The sequence below is a fragment of the Struthio camelus genome, chromosome 1 (genome assembly GCF_040807025.1).
Source record: "Struthio camelus isolate bStrCam1 chromosome 1, bStrCam1.hap1, whole genome shotgun sequence".
Classification (NCBI taxonomy): domain Eukaryota; kingdom Metazoa; phylum Chordata; class Aves; order Struthioniformes; family Struthionidae; genus Struthio; species Struthio camelus.
The window spans coordinates 217,476,363-217,494,998 of NC_090942.1; the positions used below are offsets into that span (position 1 = coordinate 217,476,363).

Sequence of the window (18,636 nt, forward strand, 5' to 3'; positions counted from 1 at the left end):
AATAACCTAATAACTTATATGTCAACTCCTATCAGAAGCAGAGATACAAACTATTCATAAGTTGTCTATGCAATGTGCAGGTGTACTTCTGGAAAGCGTAGGAGCGCCTACGGGTTATATAAATCCGTTGACCTGAAATCACGCCTAATGAAACCACTGTTGACACAATTCACACACTGACCAGGCATTGAAAAACTGTCATGCAATGCGATAGACTTTCCACGACAGGTAAATTGCTTTCCTCGTCCTTTATCTGCAGTTTTCCTGACATATCAGAGCTTGCGCAACAATTTCAGCTTTAGTGAAGGCTTGCAGGCAAGCAAACAGCAATAATTTAAAACTGTCGAGAACGGAAAGCACAGGCAGCTGCCCGCAGCATCACACCCAAGACCTTCTTGGGTCCTTCTGGTCCTTGTTAGAATTCCAGACAATCCCCCGGCACAAAATCCATGACCTGCCCCTGACCGCAGGGAATAAAACCAGACCACACCAAAAAGCATGTCTGAAGACATGAAAAGAACATGGAGAAATTAAGGAAAAAATTATAAAAAGCAAAGAGACAGGAATATTGTGAAAAGAAATGAAAGCCAAAAGTGGCATGAGGACCAGACAAAGGGCTACAAAATGGGAAGTGACTGACTTCTGTAAGCCTGAGTACAACCTACTCACCCCAAAGAATACAGCAGTGCACTTTGAAACTAGGTTAAAGTATTATGAGTGTTTTATGGTGCCAAGAGCTGACTTTATGCAGTGCAGCATCTGAAATAAACAGTTCCAGCTATACCTCAGGTCCATTCCTTTTTTGCCGCAATGAGCGTGTTTCATTTTACAAGTGAAAGAAACTGGAAATATATAAATAAGTGCAACAGCATGACTCAGGAGTTAAATTTCTGTTACCTGCTACACCATTTGGAGCCCTCGAAAGGTGAAAAAATACTAACATTTTTGGACTGCAAATGTATTTGATAGTGGCATAGTTTCTTTGTTATATAACTAGGATAAAGAAGCACATTTTCAGGCAATCCCCTCCTCGAACCAAAAAGACTTGCCTGTTCTTGTTCTCTCTACAAACCCTGCCTCACTTGCATCCTCAGACCATCACTGTAATAACACTGTTACTGCCACTATTTAAGATGTCCACACTGAAGCACACTGAAACTCAGAAGGGGATGTATGGGTTTTTTTTTTTTTTTATAACTAACAAGATTTTTGTGAGATGCCTAACGGCACTTCTTGCCTTAAGATATTGTGTAGCTCAGTCTTTCTGTTTGCTATGCAACCATGCACATTTGCAGCTTCGTTAGGGGATGAAGATAAATAGGCATCTCCGTTATCTATTGTGTTACAGTGGGCAAACATCAGTAAAAAAAAAAAAATGCACAGTTATGCAAATCTCAAGAGAATCAATTGTTCTTTCGAGATGTCCTGACTATTTCCCTTATCTTTATGAGCAAGGAGTCTACCTGAGCAGAACTTTGCAGTTTCCATACTTGGAGTTTCATAAGCTTATTTAGAGAAATTCAGATTTTCTGCTTGGCTATACTTTTTGTTCTGACAGACATAAAGAAAGCTGACCATAAAAACAAGTGAAAGTAAGAAAACGTATATACTATGCATGATTTAAATTACCTCATGACCTGCAATTTAGTACAATCTTACATAACATTGTCCCAGAAATCACTGAGAGACCAGAGAGTATGTTCTAGCATAGTCTAATTAGAACCTATTTTTCTAATGCGACCTTGCAATTCATATTTTACATAAAAAATATCCATTTGATGGTTTCAATATAATAAAAAGCTAAAGAAATCAATTTTTTCCGTATAAGTCTCTGTATTCCTGTTTACTTTTGTCAGCTAAGACCTACTGTGCATCCTAAAATCATGCTTTTAAGAGTCCCAAAGGGTAGCTAACTAACACTACTGACTCTAAATATGCCAGTATATCTGGAAGGAGCTAGCTGATGGTCTTTATTTCTTTAACACCTGATCAAAAGAAGAACAAGAATTTGCTAACAAGATTTACCCTAGAATCCTATCACTAGGTTTACATCATTGTTTAGAAAAAAAAATCACAATACCATTATATCATCCCAGGATCAAGCTGTTAAAAGTCACGAAAAGCCCTGTAAAGAGTAATTTGACCCTATCTAAAGTAATTTTAACTTTTTAACTCAACCCAATGAAATGTCTGCTGCTTGAAAAGTTTTGTTCTTTGATTCAGCCAACTGCTGCACCATCTGGCGAGTGCCAAGAAGCAATGCAAGCACAAACGGGCTGCAGCAAAGCTGATAAGGAGAGGGGCCACTAACAACGTTTCTACATAGTGAGCCGTGATGGGACTCACTAGCTGCTCTGCAATGGGCTACGTTTGCTCAGTGTGTGGTGCTACTCACCAGAAAGCAAGGAAAATCAATTTCTTATTGTTCGGGTTCATAGAAGATATTCTAAAAATAAGCTAAAAGAGCATTTAGGCTCATACACTTCTGCAGGAGAATTCCTTTGTCCTGTTCTGCATAACTGGATTTGAGTGGGGAAAAAGTAGCTGTTTTATGCACAAAATGCGCAGTCTCTTGCAAAATGCATAAGGAGGAAGGTGTTTTATGGAGAAAGATTGTCCTACATTTCACTCACCATGCATAGAGTGTGGACAGTTCTTCACCAGATTGTATCACTGCAACTGCGCTGAAATAATTTGAAATGTACCAGTGAACAGAAGAAAAAATTGGCTGTTCTCTGTGTAATGTATTTACCTCGGCTATGAAGAGAATTGAAAAGAGCAATCCTTCTTCTCGAACAGAAACTTGATTGCGCTCACCTAGCTGAAGTGTAACTTAGGTTGATGGTGCCACCTGGTGACAAGTCTTACCCGCTGTTCCCATACCTTGTCAAGCAAGGAGAAATTCACAGGCCATATATCTTCCCCTCGAGAGTAACCTCCCCTAAAAAGTGCATCACCTGCAATAAATACTTATCCTAAAGAGCACAGGGGATTGTACACACAGGATGAGAAAGAAATAAAAATAATCAATAGGAAACAAAATATTTATTAGCAGACTTTCATTTTAGGAACGAACACATATTTTGAGTTATTAGGTGAGGATGTATTTAATATTTCATGAAGGAAAAAGGGAGAAAATGACGATGATTTATTTGAATATTTGGCAGGGGGGGTCTAGCTCAAAAACTTCTTGTTCTCTACAGTGGTGTGTGAGGCTATAGCACCACACAGCAGGATTTTACTGCCCTCATGATTACTGTCACTAAACGAAAATAAGCATTTGGATAACATGCTTTATTGCCTTCTCTTTGCTCCTTCTTTGTCAGTTACAACTTACAAGAGAAATTAGTTCTGAAGCCATAAGTTGCTGCGTGGGGTCTCTCTCAGTGGTGCAACGCAGCTGAATACAACCATGCCAAACTTAAACAGAGGATGGGAGGTCAGCTCCTGCCCCATCTCCCTAAAGTAAATCAGGATTTATACTGCTGGTAACCAGCATGTCATGGAAGAAACACCTCAGCCAAGGGCAGAGGCAGAGCAGGGCTTTGGAGAGTGGAGCTGGAAACTTAGTTCAGATGGAGGCAGTGTCAGGGGACATGAATCTCGGCCAAGATTTGGGTTATGGATGACATCAGTGATTTCTCTGCAGCTCTGTTTGTATGCAAAATATAAGTTCCCAGCAATCATTGCACAACCACAATCTTTATTCCATCGTAATAAAATTTACAGGTGAAATCAGTCATTTAGGAGTCTCCTAGCAAACTTTACTTCTACCCCACCACCACTGCATCCTGTTTAGTACTTAAAACTGCAGACCTACAGGGCTTCAGCAGTATTTTGTAAGAGAACAAGAAAACACTGGACAACCTTAACTGTGTTAACAATGATGCTCTGCATTCTTGAAGAGAGGAAAATTGTATTTCCTCCTCACCCTCAGGACCCTTTTCAGACTGGGATTTCCCTTCCATGGACTCCAATCAAGGATCTGATTAATTAAACAATACAGGAATATCTCTGCTGAATTTTGGACATTCTTCTGTCTGTAGCCTATTTCACATAATACAGTCACATGTTCCATATGCAAATTATGCAAGTATCCATATGCTTAATTTGTATGAGTATTTAACTAAACTGGCATAATAAATATGTCTAGTTAGATAGTTGCAGTAAGTATGCAGCTGTCTGAAAGGAGGTACAAAATTCGGGATGATGGTGAACTCCAAACTGCAGCTGTCATTAATCAGGGTTTTGCCCTTGAACGTTCATCACTATGATACTGCTATGACAAAGTGGATTTTTAGTGCCTGTTGGAATGGGAAGATTTTACTTCCTTAAAATAGTTCAAGTTCTCTAATGGTGCAGATACTTTAAAGAAGGTCACTGTTTTCTTGTTTGCTTTTAACAAGAGGAAAGATAATCAAAATGTTATGAACACTACAATTATCTATAAAATGCTGCATATTTAAATGCTGGACTTTTGCAGGGTGTATGGAAAATACCTATTGAAAGTATTTGTGTTTAATGGAAATGATTGATGCTTCTTGGACCAATGAACTGGATAAAATGCAATCAAGAAATACTTTATTGTTATGAAGATTTTTAAGATATTGAAAAGGAAGCATAAACAGAGCTTTAGTTAAGACCAGGTTCCATTTCTAAAGCTATATCCTTTGATCTGAAAAGTGGTGATTGTCAGAATTACTCACCCACCGGACTGACACTGAAGGAAGGGTTTGTATCAACCCAGTGAAGGAAACCGGAACTATCCAGAGAGCTCTTTCTCATGGTGAATGTGTCCAATACTCATACTGACGCTTTGCACTAGTTTACCATCTTTCTTCTCACCACAGTCCACTCCTTTCAAAAGGTGAATTATAGCCTTCCAAATATTTTTTTTTCTACAGTAGTAATATATGAGCCTTATTTCAGATGCACTGACTTGTTGTTAACCATGAATTCTTCCAATAAGCAAATGATATGACATTAGTCCATAGGGGCTAATAGGCCAGCACCTACTTGGATCCACTAATATCAAATTTAGTCACAAGAACAAACTGCTTTAGCAGGGCTACTGCTACCCAGCATATTATTTATGCTGGATGAAAGATGATATGCTTGAACAGGATCAATGGGGCCAACTTGCGATATCTGAAGAGCTGTCTGAAGGTGTATTCTAACAATGCTTATACACAGTGACATCTCTCTCAACACCTCCAAATGCGCTACAACTAATGTATAATACAGACTTTAAACTCAGTGAGCAGACACACAAAGCATGCCTACAGTGGTAAATGAAACATGCTTGGGACCATCTTCTAGCAAGGACCCTGAGTTCATACTTTAAAACTCTCTTGACCTCCAGAACACAGCAGAAACATCTGCTGATTTACGAGGAATGATTTCTGGCCTGTGAGTTGTTTGGGAAAATGCTAGTTGGATGGACCAAAAACCTTGTCAGAAACCATTCAAGCAATTTTACTGCACAGATGATTGAGTCCCCCTGGCTGGGAACAGCCCTGTTCTCAATTTAATTCACTAACAAAGACATATCTAAACATCTCTCAGTTGTCAGCAAATTTTCAGAGAGAGGTTTACTGGATGGTGAGAGTGTGCACAAGGGCACTTAGATAGTACTGCAAATCCATACTGCTTGCCTTGCAGTGACTTTGTCATGTAGCCATACTCAAAGTGAGCTACTGAGAATTTACTGATGGTGGTTTTTTTCTTCATTTGAGAGTCATCAGCTCTGTCCTAGCGCTTGTATATACTGCTTGTACACGAGACCTGTGCCATTTTATTGGATGCTGTTTTATTAGATCATTCAGTTTAGAATGAGCAGAGATCCCCCGTTACCTTCAGTTATGCCATCACCTACCCAAAGCTCAGAATTCACTCCTGTTGCTGTTGACAACCTTTAAGGATGTAAGCCACAACTTGTACCCAACTACAGCAAACTCTAAGTTTTTGCTACACCATGAAAACTTGAAAGAAAAATGCTTTAATTTTAGCCAAGAAATGTTCTAAACCTGTTGCTTAGTGAAGACCTCCCCAAAACCTTGTTCTTTGCCAGATACTTGTCAAATACTTGACTGCCTTGGGAAGAAGCAAAACAGTTTGTGACACTGCGCTAGTATTCCAGCAGAGGCACAGATAGTACCAAGCGGTAAGTATTGGGCCTATGATGGACAACTACCATGTCTCTTATGCCCAGCAATTTTCATGGAAGACAATGAAGTGGAATCAGCATACTCTCCAAGGCTCTTTTGCAGGAAAAAAAGGAAGTGGCCTGGCATAGCAACCACCTCAAACCATAACATTTTCCTTGTCATCACTGGTCGGCTATTTCTGTACTACTGTTTTTCAAACAGATGATGAGGACTGGCACTGAAGAAGCTGACAAATTGAATGAATGACAATCCTAAAAGATGTATTACAGAATCCTGAAGAGAAAATTTCTATGTAAGAACATCCGTATTTCCTATCCTTTGGCAAGCCTTCCATGATGATACATGTGTTTGCCTTCCGTGATGATGCAAGTCCTGTTTCAAAGGAAGGTTCTTCCAGAAACTTTTCACATCAAACTTATTTGAGTGTAAAGTTTGCAGAATGTGAATTCTGACAGAAAAAATCTTGCAGTTCTTGTGCTTATCCTTAAAAGCAGCGCTGGATGAGCACTTTGTCAACACAGGCTCTCTCACATACTTAGTGCGTCCATATGACATAACTCTTGCTGCAGATTATTTACAAGTTTATTTGAATTTGCAATCCCCTTTGAAAATGTGCTTATTTCATTGAGAACTGAGTATACGTGTCCTAATGTTCCTGTGCCTCCATCACTAATCCTTTACTTACCACCCACACCTCCTAGCAAAAGTTTACCCAGATGCCCTGCACTGCTTTAGGGTTGTCTCGATTTAATGCCAATACCTCATTTAAATGTGTGATGTGCCTGGCATAACATACCTCGTCATTACACAGTATTATTGTATCATACCTCACAGTCTCACCCCAGAGATCCATGTCTCCTCACTGCCTGAAAGTCATACACAAAGCTACAATCAGGAACACCAATCTATTTCTCAGCAGAAGGCCAGCAGAGTTCACTTCTTGGACCTCTTGCTAGTTAATTGAAGTAAACCTACAAGACACAGAGTATGAAGAGGGAAGTCCAGGAATACTCTGGCTGCATGGCCTTATTGTAGAGACTTTGATGACACATTATTCTAATGCTACACCAAGCCCAAATTCTGGAGGACAATGCTGAGGGTGTGTGGCAAATGACCCAATGGCATTGTGGTCATTTGGGGGCTGAGGAGCAATGTGTGAAGGACAAGGTGATTCCTTTAGAAAGCCATAAATCCTGCCCACCTCAACGACACATGCCCAAGGTGAGAATGTAGGGAAGTGAGGAAGATAGTCTATTCAAAATCTTGTGTTTAAATTTACTAACTGGTTCTACTGATTTTCTCTTTCAACCAAAACCAAAAAAGGAATAAATAATCTTGAAAGAAAAGGTCACAAATGACATAAGCCATAACAGAAATGCACTCCAACAGGAAATTGGTGCTTGACAGTAAGTCTCAAGCCAAAATGTATTACATGATAAACAAATCACATAGTAAAGCGAGACAGAAAATGCTTGTTCTTTACCTTCCCCAGAGTCTTGATAATGAATTTCCCTAACTAAAGCGCTGGATGTTCTTATTCAATGCTTACAATCTCCTTTTTAAGTTATTCTAACAATTTTTATGGTCCTAGGCAAGTAGTCAATGAAAGAATGCATGTATTTTAATTTGGATGGAATAGCAATTGGAATTCTCTACATTGTCACCAATTCCAGACACCTCCAGGTACCTCACTTAATCCCCAGGAATCGCTGATGAAGCTTTAAAGAAATTTGGTCCTCCTCAATGGTATGCAATTTCTGCACCACACACAAGACATATTTCCTTGGGCTGGTGCTTCCTATGTCTCCAACTCAGACTCATAATATGAAGCGTATTGAAAGTTGTGCCAAAAAAAGGCATTGCACAGTTAGATATATGTCCCAGCTAAGACAGCTCTTCTTTCTTCAGGAGTGCCTTTTTAGACAAATGAAGATATTTGAGAAGCAGTGCCAGCTTAGTCAATTTAGGCAAAATTTCATAATTTATTCAAACTAACCAAGGCTTCTAAGCTTAAGCAGACAGGATCTCCTATTTTTTAGAAACATCACCTCTCTCCATTGCCTATGGAGTAACAGAACCTTACGCTAACAGGATTCATTCCCAAGGCCACTCTAAGGTGCAAATTATGTGGGCTGACTCTCACCCTGTAGATTATTTTGGTCTGTAGATAACGTATTATTTTAGGATACCATCATCTAGGCTGACCTCTGCTCCTAGGTCATCTGCTCCTCTGCTCATAGAAAACTAGGGACTAAACAAAATCAGTGGAAGCTCATTCACAAGTAGTTGGGGTAATAGCAAGTTTTGCAGAATATTCATAGAATATCGATTTTTAATTTTGCATTTCTGCCAAAATATTGATACTACTCATCACAATGGAGTTCTGAATCCTTTTCAAAAGGATGAATTTAGACAAGGCCTTCTATTGTAACTTGAGCCTGACAGTCTCAAAACTGGAAGGATGATCTCATGGTATGATGTAAGTTTTTGATTCTTCAGTGAAGCTCACTGTTCAGTCACAAGTGTCCTGTGTGGTCTTGATCAGTCACTAAAGGCTTTGTTCAGTCCAGCTGGGTGTAGCAATGCATAAACAGAAAGTCCCAAGAGAGCCACGGAGAGCTGGGAGAAATCCCTAACCATGACTGGATTCCTTCAGGGGCTTGGGTGTTGTTTAGGCATGGACGTTAGATGTTTCAGTCTCACCAAAGATATGTGCTGAGATGCTGTGCTTAGGAGTCAAATGAAGACACTGAATTGCAGGCAGATGCAGGGTGAGGTAGAGCTGAACACAGGGACTCCAAAAGCTTCTTCTTTTTCATGATATGGGGACAGCTGTATCTCCCTTGTCCGCAGGACTGCTGCAAAGTTATAGCCCTCAAGATAAGGAGACACTCCTCTTAAGAAGGTATAGATCTCTCAGATTGTATGTCCCTGTTACAAACTTAGGTAGCAACTCATGAAATAGAACATTGACCTCATACAATACACCCAGTTTAGAAAGCTTTATATGCCCTGTGTTAGGAGGAAAAATTAACAGTCTAAAAGGGGCTTTCTAATTTCCCAGCTGACAAGCATCTATATAGAAAAGTAGCTGGAGTTGCTATTAATAAACACCTTGCTATAATTATGAGATAAGCAAAGGAATTAGGTTTTCTAATCATAATAAATTACCATGCAGGAAATGTAATAAAATCTAACAGTGTCTATATACATTCTACTATGTTAATCTGATCTTTTTATAGTACTAGCTCTTGCAAAATACAACGCTTGCAAATTAGTTATGCGAAGAGTGTTTTTTTAAGGTTAAGCAAAGCACCGACATTTCTGCAATTGTTTTACCTTTGGAATATCTGTCGTAATCATTCAAAGAGGAGAAAAGAAATCAAGTCAGCCTTATAGCAAGTTTTGTGTGATCACTCTCATGTGAATTTTGTAAACGGTCAAAACGGCCAGGTACAAGAGCTCTAAAAAAAAAAAAAACAAGCAATGCTTTGCACAACCATAATGTCTCTCAACCAAGGACATTAGTGCATTTGATAAATATTAATTAACTCCCATATTGCTCTTCTGAAGTAGGCAAGGGATATATTTAAGTATCACTTCATTTGCTACTTAAATGCATTCCCCCCCTTCCGTTCTTGAGTGGGATGCAGCAGCTGTTTAACAACACGCATGAATATTAAACAGAATTTTAGAGAAGTAAGGAATACTTAATCTAAAAGAAATCCCAGAGGGTTTGACATAGGTAGAAAGCAATTACTTAAAGCAACGGCCCCCAAACTCTGTGGGTGACTTTGTTCTCCTTCAGCCACCTCCGTTTAAAATTTAAATTTGCTGTTACTACTCATATTTGAGCTTCTTGCAGGCAGCCTGTGGCCTCTGAGCCACAGAGAGGGGAACGCTGATGTAAAATCTGGGCCAGAATTTGTAGAATCCTGTTTTTATTCTGACAAATGAGCTAGGAGGACTGAAGAGACCACAGAAGAGTAGGATCTTAGCTGAAAGAGAAAATGAATGTCTGGATGGAGTTCAGAAGAATCAGTAATAAAGACCTCAGTTAGTTATTCTTTCCTCCTACCCAAGCATTGTCTATCTATCTGACGAGACCTTATTTTCAATACCTCCCAACCAATGTGGACTACAGTACTCAGGAGCAATGGTCACCATCCAGCTTAGGGTTTCTTGCCCATTGCTTTGAGGGAGCTCCATCGCAGGAGGATAATTATAAGATAAGCAACAGAAGCAGGCTTTCTAATCATAATACTTGGCAAGTGTAGAGAATTAACAGCCTGGAAGTCATAGCACTGGGGAAACTACAGTTTGTGCTACATCATCTTAGCTTTGTCCTGCATAAACTCTCTTTAGGACCTTCAGGAGCATCATCTCCTCAATATCTAGCTGTCTCAGCTTTAACAGGAAGTAATTTCTTGCCTTGACAGTGAAGAATATTAGATAAGATTCAGACAAGTAACAGGACAAAATTCAACGAAAGCCACTCCAAAATTGTCCTAGGGAAGTTGCTGTCTGTGCAGCAGAAACTGATTAGGAGGAGAAAGCTTTTCTTTATTATGAAATTAAACTCGTTGTTTCATGTTGTGATAAAAAGAGAGACAAAAGGTGTCAGCATTAGTTTGGTACCTAAGTTTATACTTACAAACTTCTTTACTTTTTCAAAATAATCTATTGGCATGGATGAGGAAGTGTAATAGGCATTTTGCCAAGGAAAACTCCTGAGTCATCCCTGTAAGTCAGTCCTTTATATACATTTTGACTATTTTACATACAATTTCTACACGCTTTTCCTAAATTCCTCAAACTATATTTGAGGAATTTAATCAGCTAGCCCATTGTGACAAGCTATGTAAATGATTTGGTTCGTTTTACATCAAATCTACATCACTGCTTATGATTTCAATATCAAGATTATAGTGTTATAATAGCTTGATTTGTACATAGCTATTAACCAGAAATAATTCTGGTAGTCCAACCAAACATTCAATTTAATTGAAATAAAAGTCTTTATTTTTTCTTCTAATTAACAAACGAGGTCACTAGACGGCCCTTTTAGGGTCATCATGTTGGGTTTCTTAGGCCTGATTTTCCTTGCACTCTTTACTAGAAAGCTAAAAATCTTTACTGTTGCCATCATAGGAAGAATTTACCCACGCTGACACTCTGACCAAAATGACACCAACAAAAGCCTGAAATGTGCAAACAGTGAATCCTTTCCTGAATCAAGTCTCTAACATTCACATGTGACATCTGAGCTGGAAACACACTTTTTAGTGATAAGCTATGGAACAACAGTAAAGAGGCTTTCTTTTTGCATGCATTAATCAATCAATTCCCCTAAAAAGACTTTCAGTTTTAGAAAAGTCATGGGTCTTTTACTGAACAATTAAATCCATTTCAAACCAGTTCTACTGAATGTCCTTCCCCTGCAGTCAGGTATCTGGGCACCACAGTAAAGTTGATCACTACTTCAATATAGTTAAAACATGAAGCAGCAGAGTAGTATCTTCTTTCTTTTCTTTAAGGTTGAATAGGAATAAACCCTGGGATGGCCAATTTGACTAGACCAGACCATATCATACTTTGTTTGACCTGACAGTAACTCACTGCAGAGCTGAGACTCCCACAGTTTTGCAGATTGCTTCGCAAAAGAGAGAGCAAATCTTACAGGCTTTCCAAATTTCTTTAAGCCTCAGAGCACAAAGCTATTCTGGGTCCTGACCTTGCACTGAAGGGTTTTGTGTTTAATTTAAATGTATTGCACAAAACTGTAGTCTGAGCAAGTGCTAGGCGTCTGGGTTAGGTTTTTGGTTGATGCTTTTACAGCATCAGCACCTTGAAGTTTGATTCATTTCTAGGGAGCAAACATGCTATAATCTTAAATGGGTTTATTAGTTTCTATGTTAACAAATACTACATTACTAGCAAAATACTACATTACTGAACATATTTGTCTTTACCCCAAATGGAGCAGATCTACTAATTCATCAGTAAAGTTTTGCTTGACTTTATCAGTATTTGACCTTCTGTATATTCTATATCTCCTTGGAATTAATGATACTAGCAATATGAGGATGATGATATTTTGATAGCTAATGAATTAGCATGAACGGATGTTGAAAAATAGATGTTGCACTCTTGCTTGTTTTAGCATCAGGGCTCGTAGAAAAATTTTTCTTAGCAATTCCAAAACATAGTGTTTAACTGCTGGAAGAGCATTAAAAAATCTTGAATTAGAATTCAAATCACTGGGAACTTGCAGAAATTCATGGGATAAACTTCATGGAGCAAAAGAAAAGCGTACTTGTCATACCCCTTCTACCACATAGCAACGTTGTTGTGGATCTCACACAAAGCCATGGTGAATCTTGGAAGTCATTAAACCCTAAGTAATCCCTACAAGCTTGATATAGAAAACACAATGCTTACTGTGGGCAAGACAACACGTTGTTAAATAAAACTAACAGATATGTATATTTGAAATCAGTGTTACCACAAGATGTCACTCTAAACTTTACTTAGAGAAAGGTTTTGACTATTTCAAGTTTAAAGATAGCAAAATTACTTTTTTCCAAGTATGCTTATTTCCTTCCAAACTGTATTTCCAAACTTACAACATAAAATTAATTGCCTGTGAGGAAAAAAAAAAAACTAAAAAAAACATGAGAAATATAGTCCACCACTCCAGAACTCATTGCTAAATCCTCTGAGAACACAGGACATATGAGAAAAGAAACTAAGTCCATTCAGGTTAGATTTCCACGACCTCCCCAGAATTACGTGCTTAGGATCGGTAGGCAGTAAAGACCTAATTCTGCAGCTCCGGGATGCTGCTGTGCTTTTCCCTCAGTCTGTCCTCTATCTGATGTTGTCAGATTGCTCCACAGAATTACAGAAACAAAAAGTCTGAAGGCAGGTTGGGTATCAAATGACTAAGAGAATAAAAAGAGTTGTCTTTTGCTTTTAGACAGAGGTTAAAAAAGAACGAAGCTACAGTTTTATATTACACTTCAGCACTGGAGATTCAAACTAACTCCAAGGAAAAGCAAGGCTTATGAGAGAATAACCGGAACACAGTGCAACTCTGTGTCTAGTGCTCTGTCTCACTGTTTGCCAGCAGGTGGGCTCTCGCCTTCTATTTATTTTCTGTTTGGAAACGTACTCCCCCACAACTACCCTCCTACCACCTGGATGCTGGGAAGACAGTGGATCTGAGCAACTCTCCACTGAACCTGAATTTTGCAGGCTGATCTACTGAAAAAAAATTTGGAAAATATTTCTACATATATATATATTTATATATATATATTTGTATATATATATATGTGTGTGTGTGTGTGTGTGTGTGTGTGTGTGTGTGTGTGTGTTGTGTGTGTGTGTATATGTGTGTGTATATATATATTTATAACCAGAGTTCACCTGCAGCTGATCCTTTAGGTGGGAGAAGGCAACACAGGGGCTCGCGATTCACGATCACTACCTTCGTGTCAGGGAGGCAGCAAGGCTGGCATGGGTGATGCAGCAAAGCAGCATCAGAGCCAGGAACCAAAAACAAGTCTGAGTCGGGCAGGCAGCAGCGCCTGCTCCCACACCATCTGCTCTGACACTGCTGTCACTAGCAGCACATGAAAAATGATGGTGATCCCCATGCCAGTACCTCCAAGACATATGACCTATCACTTCTTCTGCAGAACAATGTAATTCAAATGCTGGGAGGGCAAAAATCAGATCTGAAAGAGTACCCTAGGAGTATCAGCATCTCTGTTAGCACAGGCAGCAAAGGGCTGTGCAAAGTGTCTGACTGTTTGGACCTCACTTTAAAGCCATGCGTGCTATCAACTTCATTACATGATGCAATCAGGGGAGAGAGGCTCTGTTTACCTTCCTTAAAGTCTATGAAATAACCATGTAAAACTAACTTGAAAACACCAATAAGCTTGTAAAGTTAACGCTCCAGTTAACTGGAGTAACGGGGTAATTAAAATTGGACCCCATTATGCATGTGCTTTCGGATACAGTCTCTAAGTGTATGATCACGTACTGTTTTTCTCTCTGCTCTCACACTTTATCCCATATACCGCTTCGGGGGTATTGTTTGGACAACCTTTGCGCCATTTCTCACAGAAGCTAGAAGGCTGAGAAGGATAAGATTTCTTGAAGGTGTTTTTGCTCAAGAGCATTCAATGACACCCTGGGGAAGGGGTTTCTACCTCTGACTCTTATAGAGAGAGACCTTCAGTGATGATAGGCAAGTCACATATACTGCATTTTTTCAAATGATCACCAGTTAGGTGATTTCTATTTTTTTACATGCCCAGTCTTGCTGGAATAGTGACATTCCCTGTTGCAGCTGGAGCTGTGATTAGATGCATGTTGCATAAAGTTGTGCATAGTGATGTAGCAGGTCAGAAGTGTCTTCAGTCAGGCTTCTAAAATAAGTAGACATATCTAGTTCTCTTTCTCAGGGCTTCGGCATCATCTCTATGCTAGCTGTAACTACAGTTGGCTCATCATATAATAAATGATGGTGGGAAAACAATGTTATTAAATTAAAATCAAATATTTGCTCATGAGCGTTTGCTCTGTACACTGAATGAAGCAGGTTTTCTGAAGGAAAACAGTATGAAGGCAAATAATTAAGATGTATCACACTGTATATGCATAAGAGTATTGAACTAAGTTTGCAGAAGCTACCTTAATTATAGTGCTACTCAACTACTCAACCACCCAGCTTTAATTATGTTCTTTTCATATTGTTTTTATATACCACATCATTTCTGTATAACATAATATAGGTTTCCTTGTTAATTCTAATCCATTGTAATAGCGATGTTCTATTTCTAATATTTGTGATTTTATGCAATAGTGCCTTATTCAGCTACATCAGTAGAAATTCAAAATTAGACAATTTTGATGACAGAATGGAAGCAGGAAAGACCAAATGAAAGAAATCATTCAGACATCTTTAAAAAGGTCTTGGAACCTTGGTAATAGGTCAGAGTGATGTAGCCCAAAAGCAGTAGCCAAAAATGGACAGCTTCATGACAGAATAAATATAAGACAGGAATGAACAACACAGGTTACAGGATTTCATGTCAAGACATATTTTAATACCCAAAAAATATCCAAAGTACAGAATCAGACCTTAGCAAACTACAATATAAGCTTGAGATAAATATGATACCCATGGTTACCTTTTTTTTTAAGATTAGCTAGCTTGCTTACTTTTGTGATCTTACCATTCAGTAAGATGCACAAATCTTAACTGCACGAAAATCAGAGGGTGTTTGTTGCTGAGTTCTGTGACATCGGAAGCACCTCACTGGCTGTAACTATGAGGTTAAAAAAAGAGAGTCCTGAAAATTCAGAACAGCCAGATGTTGCACCAGGCAACACTTTTAGCTCATTTCTAATAGTTTTGAAAACCGTCAGATATAACAATCTTCAAGGCCTACATATTTCTGTGATTTTAAAATTAACATATAGCTTCCTAAAAAGTTATATTCACTAAACAAAAATCACATAATAGTTTAGCCTGAAATGCCTCTACAGACCAAAACATTATAGAGGGAAAACAGCTCTGGTATTTTAGAGACAAAAATAAACACTAGGATTACTGATGGAACAGCTTGGGCCAGATTATTTTCTCCATTTTATTAGTAGATGTGCAAACTACATTAGCAGGACATACATCTGGTCTTTAGCTTGAAAAAGGAGAATGCATCAATTAAAATGAAACCAGATTACCTCAATGCATCTCTTAATAATTTGTCCCTAGTTCTCATCACAAACCAGTAATAAAGAGCTATGTCTGGTTAATGCAAAGAAAAAGAAAAGCTTCACACCTGGAGAGCAGCCATACAGCAACAGCTGCTGCAACTGCATTTTATGAATTATAATTACACATTCAATCCATATGGCCATGACATATTTTACAAAAGAAAATACTACAGGAGCAAAAACAGCTTTTACTCCTTGTTGGATATTGAAGACTAACAAACTCAGCACTTACCATACTGCTCATATGAAAAACTGTTCAAATGGTTTTAATTCCAACGATTAATTTTTGCATTTAAAATGAGAAAAGCCCACAAAGCTTCTGAATTCCTTCTCTGAGATGTAACTGTTGTCATTCATTGGCTAAAAGGCAGTAAAACATCAGCAGAGGGTTGCATTAGGATTACAAGTGATTATGTATTACCTAGGTTGTAGCGGTCCTATAATCGGTTTCTGCTTGTACACAGACAGGCTGAGAATCAAAATACAGACCTGGGTTTGGATGCAGAATTTTTCAGAGTCCATCAGCATTCACATTCAGACTTTTGGTTCAATTTTTAAGGAAACAGTCAACAGCAAGAATGAGATCCTAATCAAAAATTCCCACATATTTAAGAGTTATCAAAGTTTTGCTTTTGATTCAGGTCTTTTCTGGTAGTTAACAAGCCTTTAATATTTAAAATCTTCCAAGCAAAAACTGATATGAGGTTTCTGCGTCTTTGCACAAAGGCAATAAATATTCAAAATATTTGAACTTCTTGTGGCACCTTCTCCTGGTGCTGCTCACATCTCCAGGTTGGCTAACGAGGACACAGAGCCATGCCCTGGCTCTGTTTGCTCCTCATATTTAACTGGTAAGGTGTCACTGTAATATCCAGTAAGTCTCGATGGCAAAAGCAGCAGTTCTAAGATTTTTTGCAAATGCAGAAATATTTCAGTTTCTCCTTTACAGACACAACTACAAAAGACTGGATAATGTGTTAGACCTCAGTGACATCACCCTCTATGCATATCTTTAACCTGGCTTCCCAGTAGTAATGTGATGTCTGTCTGTCCTCTCCCTGCATGTCCACCTGTCTGCTGGTTGTCACCTACTCGGAACCCTCTGCCCAATGTCAATGAAACTTGACGGAAACGGAAAAGTCTCAGTTCCTGTAAATTTCAGAAGAGATAATTCTTAAGTAGAAGAGGAAAAAAAATCCAAATTAATGCCTTCCGAGAGAGATTGCACTGTGAACGGCACAGATTTCTGTTCTGTCTAGCCTGTCATTGCCTCATCAAGCACATTCATAGCTCAAAACCATCCGCAGCAGCTATGACCCCAACTTGCGCTCATGGCACACGTGAAGGATCTGCAGATACTGTGGGGTGGGGAGAATTAAAAGAGCTGGAGACAACTGGAGATACCACACGGGAAATTTCACAGCGGGTAGCAGGTGAGTGGTGAGTACACTGCAGTGGGAGTGAATATGGTGGTGGGATACAAATCCACAGGAAAACCGATCACATTAGATATGCTATTTGTAGAAGAAATTGTTCACCCTGTACATGATACCAGACTTTCACTGGAGAACTGAAAGGGTTATTTCCCTCAGCTGGCTCCAATCCAACTCACAGCTCATAAAAAAAGATCACACGACTTCAAATCATCCCAAAGATCTAGCACTGCTACCTTTAGCTCTTTTGCGAGAAAGCACAAATTTGCTTACTAAGAGAATTGGACTTCAAGAATAAAAGCAGCTGCAGCTGTCTTCAGGCAAAACAAAAGCTGCCCTTGAATTTAAATTTCAGTTCTGCTGTAATTTATGCTGCAACAAAGAAAGATGCCAGTTTGGGAAAGTAGGACTCTGTGAGGAGTAATAACAGGCTTCCCCATTGTCAGAGATGTCATCTGAGTGCTTCTCAAATGCAACAAAGCACTGAAGGGTTTTTGCACATTTTTTTGCTCCTCAACATTTGCAATAGCCAGAAAGGGTTTAAATATTTTTAGATATGTCTACAGAAGAATCTTTATTTCTCAGTTGGGAAAGGTCTGAATATAAATTTCTGGAAGAATCACTCTAAAACATGATCCAAGGCAACGCAAGTCGATGGGAGTTTTTCTATTGACTTAGCAAATGCTGGATTCAGGCCCTCAAAAAGAGAATTGCCTAATGTTACCAGGCCAGATGCAGTTTCGGCTATACTGAATTGACTCCTTTGGGATTCAGTGGAGTTATACTGGGTGGAAACAGCTTGACGCAGTCAGAAACCAGCTCACTGAGATTACATTTAGAGAACAATGACATAAGAGATCAGTAACCTTATATTCAAGAGCAGTTTAAGTAGCTAAACCTGCCGAACACAAAAGCAGGTGAAAACATCTACCAAGAGTGAGCTTGGCGAGTAGGACTAGATAATACCCAGTTGTTTTTTCCTATTGAAAAGTTTCCCAGTACAGTAATTCATTTAATGTCCTTTTGGTTCCTGCAATATCTGCTGAAACACGATTCTTTCTGTGAATTGAGAAAGATTGGTACCAGCCAGGGTTGCCATCATTTTACAAAGGTGATTGATTGTCAGTCACGTTGCCCATTTTGACATCCTCAACTTTAACAATTTTATATACAGCCTTGTGAAATTTGGTGTTTTCTTGTTTTCGATAGTCCCGTGAAGGTGTCAAATCTCCTGTTCATTTGAA

At 38.9% G+C, this 18,636-nt stretch overlaps 1 protein-coding gene across 12 annotated transcripts in view; it reads right to left on the reverse strand.

The window, feature by feature from the left end:
• DLG2 (discs large MAGUK scaffold protein 2) overlaps positions 1–18,636 on the reverse strand; it is a 1,033,288-nt gene that overhangs the window by 990,414 nt on the left and 24,238 nt on the right. The gene's annotated exons all lie outside the window — the stretch shown is intronic.